Below are 9,517 nucleotides of genomic sequence, written 5' to 3'. Positions count from 1 at the left end.
CCGAAGCGCTTTCTTATGAAAACCAATTATTGCCAATAAGATTATTTGCAATCCTTTGGTCCATACAACTTTATAAGAAGTTTTGAGGTTTCGGTATTGCAACTCGTAATCTATTATATTGGGTGCAACAGGAACTACAAAATGAATATTTAGAGCGGGTGGACCCAATAAAAGTTTTACTGGACCTGACCTTATCGTCAGAATTTTTTGAGGGTGAGAGAGGGAAAGCCTAATTCTCATCTAAATGCTAGCCGTGCAGGCTGTGTGCAATTAAGTTTTTCGAATATGTTGTCGAAATTATTTTGTCGATGTGTCGTTACGTATTTGTCCGAGAATTTTTGTTATAATTTGCAAATTCAGAATCAGCACATAATCATTTCGCAGAGTTCAGAGTCTACACTGTAGTCGAATCGAAAAACTTAACGAAAAATGAAAAACAAATTTTTGTCCACAAAAAATTAAGGAAAATGAAAAATTCTGCTGAAGATTATTGTCCTTTGTTCCGACTTTGTTTTAGGAGAGGAAAACGTTTTTTTAGTCGGGGGAAGAGCGGAGGAAAAAAATATTTTTTAACTAGCGCGCATCTTATTCGTCTAGTTTGGATATTAGTGATATTTACAAGTGTAATTTTTGTCTTTAATTTTGTTTTTAAGAATATTGTTAGTGTGTAAGGATGTAATTTATGCTGTGTAGGAGTTTCTGTTCAGGTTGATGATTTTTCTTTTTTAAATTTTTTATTTATTTATTGCATGAACAACACACAGCATCGTTGAACAGATTATTGCTATAAAAATGGATGTTCCTTTAATTTGACACCCAAAAAAATATTTTTTCCTATTTTACATTCACCTGACAACTTGTCTCACGGCAAAATGGGATTTCAAAATTTGTATGCAAAGTGAACGAACGATAAAATCCTAAAAACCTAACTGGTTACATACCACATTATTACCGAAATCATCGCCCAAATAATGGTCTAGACTGTGTACTTTGGAGTGGTGAATATAGATTTTAAAACTCAACTCAGAGTTTTGTGTAGTAAAGCAACGCACTCCGAGAACAGGCATAGGAACATCCTTATTTTATATGGAACATCCGTAACGCAGTTGGTTTTATACCAAGATAAAAAACTGAATTTATATGAGAATGTTGGACGACTGCTTCGAGGAGGTTCCTTATTTAAATTCTCTTCGTTTGCCTGTTTTTGGAGTTCCTTGAATAAACTCATCTTTCTTCGCTTGGCTTTTGAGGCTTAAAGGTACAATATCAGAGCCAATGAACCATTCGATTTTTCTTTTAACGCCTTCATTATTCATGTCAAAATAATATGAAAATGAGTGCGTTTGAATCCGCTGTTATAGTCATTATGTCTTCCGCTGTGGCATAAGACCATACCTGGGAGTTTATCTTCATTGCTATTTAGAACATGTGGAATCAATTTCCTTTAAAGAATTGGATTAACAGTTCATTGGTTGCGTAGGATTTATTTCAGAGGCATCAGATGCTCAATAATAACCGATAGACGCAATGGAAGATATATCTATTGGCACAAATTGCATATTCTGAAGGCATTTCTCTTGCCATTTTGTAAGAGAAACATTCAATCCTTGCTGTTGGCGCATCTCGTTTATTAAAATTTATAGATCACTTAGTCTTTAACTATTTGACCATTAAACCCATTTGAAATTGTTAGTAGCTTCGTCCCGACTGAAGTTAGAATGCTGGTTAGTAGATTCTACTAATCTTTTTCGACAAATATTTATGATCGTGACGGAATGACTTATTTAGCACCAAAATGATCAGAGGTTCGCTATTTAGATTTTTGAAATTGCTACGTTTTGTCAACGAAATTGAAATTTTAATCTCCATACTCAGATACTATGTTTTATTGTGGTCGTTCAAGTAATGTAAAACAGTCAAATATGGTTTAGTCACCTCTTTTCTTGAGTAAAATTATTAAAAAATCACTCTCAGCAAACTTTGCCGCATTGGCACAGCCCCCAAAAATGTTTTTTTTCAGAAATTTTCGTTATTCAGTATTAAAGCCTTACTTTAAGCCACTGACCGAATTTTTTGATTGACTATTTTGAGACTATTTTTGGGAATTTATTTAACTTTTCGCACATTTTCCCGAAAGTTTATAGATTTTTCCAAAAAAAAGTGTTTCTAGGAAAATTGAGAAAAATTTTCTATAATTTATGAAAATTAGGGAAATTGCTTCCCCAAAAATAGTCCCTGCTTCAGCCAACTTTTAAAATCGACATTTATAACTGAATAGTAATATAATATAATATATAATATTTGGAAAAAATGCTCTTGCTACAGTGCTATAGTCTCACTAAAAAAAAAGTTTCTACCATAAAGTGCTCAGCCGGACTGCCCGAAATGGATCTGAGGTCACGTTTCACAATGTTAATGTGGCTGCGTCCTTTCTTGGTATAGCTTCGATTTAATTTTGTCGGTAACCAGAACATTTTACCCTGCTACTAGGTCGGTTTTTATAGGAAGATGTAATTTGAAAAGTGAGGCTCGTTGTGGGCATCAAAAGTTTGTTGAAAAAGGAAAAATCAAATTTTATGCAATTTCAACCAAGCTTGTGTGTATGTTCGTAACACTGTTGATGATACCTTGATACCATATTGTAATTTTTATAATTTTCTTTTCAACTAACCCGAGACTCAATCCAAAATATTGACAGTAAATATAAGTAAGGAAAATATTTATTTATTGCAAAATGAACGAAGAAAAATTCATTGAAAAAAAAATAGTAAAAAAAAACTGAAAACTTGATATTATTATATAAAAACCATCATCATCTTCATATTGTACGCTAAAAAATGTTTTAAGTTTATTTAATGCTTTGTACTTGCATCATATGCAGAAAACCATGATATGATTGATGATAACAAGGGGAAAACAAAATTATTTTTAAAGTAAACAAAAAATCTGTGTACGAAGCTTTGATTAAAAATGTCTTAACAAAAAACCATTTCCGGTGTATTTTGATGCAAGTGCGCTATCATGAAGAGAATCTCCTCCATGCCATATTTCTTCCCCGTATCAACGCCAGTTTTCTAAACTAACTAACTGTAAGTTAGCAATACATATAGCGATTCAAATTTTTCTTTTGTTGTACTATCAATCTGACAGAAGAGCAAAGAGAAATTTGGATTAGGTCTCCTTCGCGTCGCTATAAATCGCTACAGTATGGGATCATTACGTAACGCTTTCTCAGTGCTGTCGTCACAATTGAATCGTAAATAGCTCGAGAAATACGCGCTCTGTGTAGTTATAACTCGAGTGACCTCGGTGCAAAATTCCTTACACGGAAAAAAAAAATTAATATTCATTACCAATTTAGTGTAAAAAATTGGTATCGAATATATTTATATTTGTGGCGAATATATTAGAATATACATTTATAGCGAATAATTAAATATATTCGCTACAAATATATAAATATTTCTCAAAATTATGTTTAATTATTTGCCACAAATATATTTAGCAAAAATTCGCCACAAATAATTAAATATATTTGTTACAAATATTTATATATTTGTCACTAATATATTTCGAAATAATTTGTCATAAATAATTATAAATAATTGTGACAATTAAATTACCTGAAAAATTTGTGGCAAATATAAATTTATTTGTCACAAATATAAATATATTTGCAGCAAACAATTCTTTCCAAAACTTTTTTTTCCGTGTAGATAAAAAGATGAAAGATGACACTTGCTACTGATGACTGGCATGTTTAATATCATTGTAATGCTTACGCTTCAAACGTACCTGCAAATATAGTTCCCTTGCCAGTGGAGTCAAGGGTCTTACGTATAAAAATAGGTCTTGAAGTTCACTATGATTGGTTTTATAAAATGTATGAAATGTTGGCAAAACGGAAAATACAAAACTGTGTGTAACGCTCGATGGCACTCAATAACCTATGTAACTCTGGACAGATCTTCAAAAAGTTGGCTTCAACCCACAAGAAATAAAATTTCTGAGATCAGAACAATATCGACTTAATGAAACATTTCGATTAATCCTGTTTCCTGACTAATGTTGGTAGAGTTTTTGGGAGGCTTGTTCAAATGTGAAGCAGTAACCCAGATCAAAGATCCTTTGTTCCCTACTTCCTGACCTTACTACTTCTATCAGGAAAATTTCCCTGTTTTCGATAAGAAGTCGTCAGGTCAGGTCACTTGACTGAAGCAGTCAAACAGCAGAGACAAAAATGTTAAATTTTTTTTTGGATGTCTGTCTATCCACGTCCTGTGGTATTATCTCCTCACCTTTACACTTGATTGTTTTGTTTCTTCTTGCAGTCGTTTCTAAAACATTCTGTGATAACTTCAACAGTCGAGGGACCTGTCACATTTTTTTTTATTTTGTAAAATTGTATGCGTTCGAAATGGCTTGTCGAATCTGTTAAGCATAGCTTCTTAAGATCACTTCATCTTGGTGGAAATTTGAAAATGTTTTTTTTTTACTGTCGAAAGCCACATAACTGCAACTAGTTAGGCTAGAGTAATAAGCTTTATACGATCGATCTTGCAAGACATTAGGCATGGGCGATAATGAAAATGATTATTGATAATTATCGATTATCGATAACCAATAATTATCGACTTTTTTATCGAAAATTATCAAAAAAATATCGATAATCGATAATTATTGATAATTATCAAGATATCGATATATCGATATTTCGGTCCGAAAATCCAATATTTATCGATATATTCCGATATATCGGTATATTATCATGAATTTTCAGATAAATATCGATATTTTGATAATTATCGAATTTCGATATTTTGATAATTATTATTAAATTATCGATAACGATATGATTAATCGATTATCGATAATTTCTTTCAATTGATATTATCGATAATTTTGAACGTGTCCCATCCCTACAAGACATTGACGCTTTTTCAATTTTTATCTTGGTTACCGCGCTATCAATTTTTGGTTAAATGGAGCATAATTGTTGATCCCATCAACGAACGCAAAATCGCTCGTGTTTCGGCCTGGTGAAGTGTGACTTCTCCAAATTTAAGAATTTTGACGAAAATGGAAAAATAGGTCCTGATTGATACAACACTAATCAAATGACAGATAGTACAGAAGGCGGTGATGATCGTCCCTACCTGGCTCCAGGTGCGACGCTCTAGACGTTAGCAAAACATACACTCTTGAAGGGCAATGTGCTACTTAAACTCCTACAAATCATCTTTACAAATCTACGTGGAATTGCCTTACAAGTCAGACCGCGAGTCTAGTTACTTGAAGTTTTAAGTTTCGGCCCAGCCACACCCGACAGCAGAAAGGTTTCCTACATGTTAAATTGGTAATTCCAGCAGCGGCGACATCGGGGAGAGGAATTTATTTAGTGTTCAGTCTGAAAAGATCTGTAGAGTAGAAAATTCTTCGGGCGGTCGTCAAAGCGTCTTCGGACATTTTTTAGCAAACTAATTTCATGCCGCCCGCACAAATCTAGTGTTAACCGACAACGAGTCTTTGGTCTTCGAGTTCTCCACATCATTCAGTTCCGAAGCTTAACATTGAACGATTTCATTTCGAGGAAACTGTAGAAAAAGTTCAATAATTCTGCGAAAGTCTGGCCCTAAATAGATCTCTCAGATCACTGACCATCGTTCTCCAATTAATTTTTTGTTTTTTAATTTATTCTGCCGAGCGGAAAAATTCAATTTTTTTGCTGAGATTAGTTCAAAACACTTTTAATGTAAAACGCAAGAATTCTTGAAACTTTATTAAAGTAGAAAATTTTTGTAAAATAATCATGTCAAATCATCAATTCCAAGGAATGATCAACACAGTGGACAAATTACGTTTCTCTAGTCAATTATGCATCGTCCAACTTATTCATACAATTTATCACCTCAAAAATTTAACAATTCTCATCGAATTCTCATCCTTATATCTATTCACTGTTCAATAATTCACTTGTAATGGTTCGGCCAATTTTTTCTCTGAAGCTGCAAATTCTCGTTTGTCCTGTTGATCGTATAATGTTTCCAGCGAAATATTCAATTTAGTGCGCTTCTTTTGACAACCACATCCATCATGCGGTAATGATGATGCTGGTACTGAGCGCTTGACTGGTTTTCTCTCATGTCGATGGGGAATACGGGGAGTACTGACAGCCAGATACGGTAGACTTGAACATATTTCGGCCAATAAACTTAACGCATCGTTGTTGTTGGGATCCATTGTGGCAAGTGATAATAGAAGAGATCCGACCAACTCTGCTTATGAAACGATACTGAAGCGGTCACTTACAATCATTCGAACCACTTGTTGCAATAAAGGTTACTGTGTAGGTAATGATCTCCGGGGTTGCATTGTTTTACCAATAGAAAGAAAAGGATTTACTTCATTGTATACGATACAGTGTGGTGGTGGTATGGTGTTGATGTTTGTGTATATTAGGGATCATTCATAAAGTATGTCACGCGTGTCGAATTTTGCATCTCTTTCTATAACATTTTATCTTGCGTCTTTTTCGAACGCGCGATATACTTTATGAATTTAACCTTTTAGAAACGGCAAATGTATCGCGCATATTGATCCATTAATATACTTGCGCTTGTTCTTTCTTCAATTAATTTCTCCAAATCGTCAATGAAACAAAGAGCTTACGAACACCAACAAGTACCCAACGTTTCTATTGCGAATGGAATAATTTCGTTCAATTAGGTCTTTGTACCCGTTAACTTTGATATTGGCTGCCTGTTCTGCGATTTGAACAGATGCGAGGAATATACATAAGATGGAGACAGAGTATCGGAACACGATGCGTCCCATACCATTGACTGGCCATTTTTCCATGGGATCAATGTGACACCATCATCGTACTCTTTTCTTGTCATAATGAAATTAAACAGTGTGAACCAATTCGCTTACGTTATCGCTACTCGCTCATTATTACGATGTTCGCATATCTTGGTTGCAATGCGTAACGCGATCGCAATTCAAATGTGTTATTGTCTAACAATGTTCCGACGAATTTCTATAGAGGTTACGTACTAGCTTTCCACCAAAATGATCAAAATTTGGGTAACTTAACCCACTTGGAGAGAACCTGTCAGGTTACATAAATTTACACAATCTCCAAAGGCTTTGCCAAGCGTTTTAATTAAAAAAAAAGATTTTGGTTCAGAACATCAAAAAACGAATATTTTTCCGCTTCAAATTTGCAAAGGGTCATTTGCTCTTAAGCCTGTTTGTAACACTACAATAGTTATTGGCCGTAGAAGGCTGTTACTGAGGTCTCTAAGCAAATCAAATCAAAATGGCTTCCAGTCAAGAACTGGATTCATGGCTGCTTGATGCTAAATTACTAGCTTTTACTGTACGTGACTCGAAAGCCAATAGTTCAATTGTCGCAACTTTTCTGACTTGACTTATCAACAGCACCTCGGGCAAATCGTAACCGATTTTGGACGTATCATAAATCGTAGAACTCGTACAGATGCCCAGATTACGAATAAAGAGTACGAAAAAAAATTGAGGGTAGTAGGAGGCAAAGAGAGAAAATTTGTGTATGTCGTCATGGACCCTCCAGATATTCGGTGTAGAGTGTCGGACTTCTTTTTTTGTTGGACCCATGGAAAACCTTAGAAAACCTTGGAAAACTCGATTTTTTTAAAGCACTGTGTTTCAGGTGATATATATACCAGTATACGGTTCGTGTTGCATCACAGTGTTTTATGCATGGAAGAAAATCGAATAAATTCAGAAGATGATCGTCGTGTGACGTCAATAACTTGTCACTTTTATCGCACTAGTGACCTAGCTAATCCTTTATCGCACTCGTGCCATAAAATACGTTCATACGACATTGCACACAGGCAGCGTAAGTATCGAATTCGCTCCCTGAATTGCATAAATAGCCATTGAGTCTCTATTTCATGGTCTGAGGATTGTTGGCTTACATTCAAGACCACAAAATTTTAATTTTTTTGACACAAATATGTGCTGAAAAAAAAAACAAAACTAGGGGCTCGTAGCTAAAATAAAGGTACGTAACCGACTTGTTTACACTTAATGACTCAACTAAAAATTTGGAGTCTTGAATTCAGTGCTAATTATTGGGAATAGATTGTTATATTGTGTGCCTCACCTCGAAATTTTGCACTTGTTCGAACAAAAATATCTTTGAGCAGCTGTGATCGGACGCATACCTTAAAGGCAATAAATAATCAATTATGCTGTTGGTCAGCATGGTCTATTCAACCCTTAAATGCTTTTATTGTATTGTCGCCACATTGTAAGAATTCGAATTTGGTTTGTGATTTGCATAAAATTTAAGGTAATATATCCTAAATCTACATTTTACCATTTTACCCATGGAGTTTCGGATTTATACCTACAGCACGCTAAACGAATATTTCTTTGTGAGTTAATGAATATTTAGAAAATTTTTGCAATTGAATTGTCAAGGAAATATTGGATAACAAAACAGAAATTGTACCTGCAAAAATGTAGAAGAAAATTAAAAGGTTGACTGTCAAAGTTCTGCTAATTAGATGAAGACAAAGACTGAAAACTGCACTGTTAATATATTCGGTGATCAGATCAATGCGGTTAGTTTCTCATGATATTTCATAAACATTTTTTCCCCTTTACTCGCGATCTCAATGCGTGTAGTTAACGGGATGCGGATACGTTAATACCAGTAGTACTAAGTACTCTTTAGCGAATCTATTACTTCTTCTTTCGAGCTAATCATTTTCAATGTATTAGTAGATAGTAGGTTACGTCCTTGTTTGGAACTTTTTATTCTTCCTCCGGCTCGTGCTTGAAGCCTCTCGTTCGCTAAAAAGCGTTAGCAAAAATAATATTGAATACTCATACATCAATGAAGTAATGACGCATTTCCTTCAATTGCTGTATAGGCATGGGCGATAATGATAATGATTATCGAAAATTATCAAAAAAATATCGATAATCGATAATTATTGATATTCTGATAATTATCATGATATCGATAATTTGATATATCGATATTTCGGTCCGAAAATCCGATATTTATCGATATATTCCGATATATCGGTATATTATCATGAATTTTCAGATAAATATCAAAAAAATCGATATTTTGTTAATTATCGAATTTCGATATTTTGTTAATTATCGAATTTCGATATTTTGATAATTATCGATAATTATTAAATTATCGATAACGATATGATTAATCGATTATTGATAATTTCTTTCGATTGATATTATCGATAATTTTGAACGTCTTCCATCCTTATTGCTGTAACATACGTTTACATGCTTATGCACGGTAAAGTGCACTTTACATCACTGTTTGTGACGGGGAAAATGCACTTACCGTCCACAAACATGTAATAAATATTATGCACGTATGACAAGGCGGTCGAGGCTTGCCGAGACGGCTTGTCATACGTGCATATTCTTTTTTATCGCATAAGCGAAAACGAGACAACAAGATATGCGAATGACACTTTGACAATTTACA

The sequence above is a fragment of the Bradysia coprophila genome (assembly GCF_014529535.1).
Source record: "Bradysia coprophila strain Holo2 chromosome IV unlocalized genomic scaffold, BU_Bcop_v1 contig_81, whole genome shotgun sequence".
NCBI lineage: Eukaryota > Metazoa > Arthropoda > Insecta > Diptera > Sciaridae > Bradysia > Bradysia coprophila.
Note: the sequence above shows the minus strand (reverse complement) of the source record.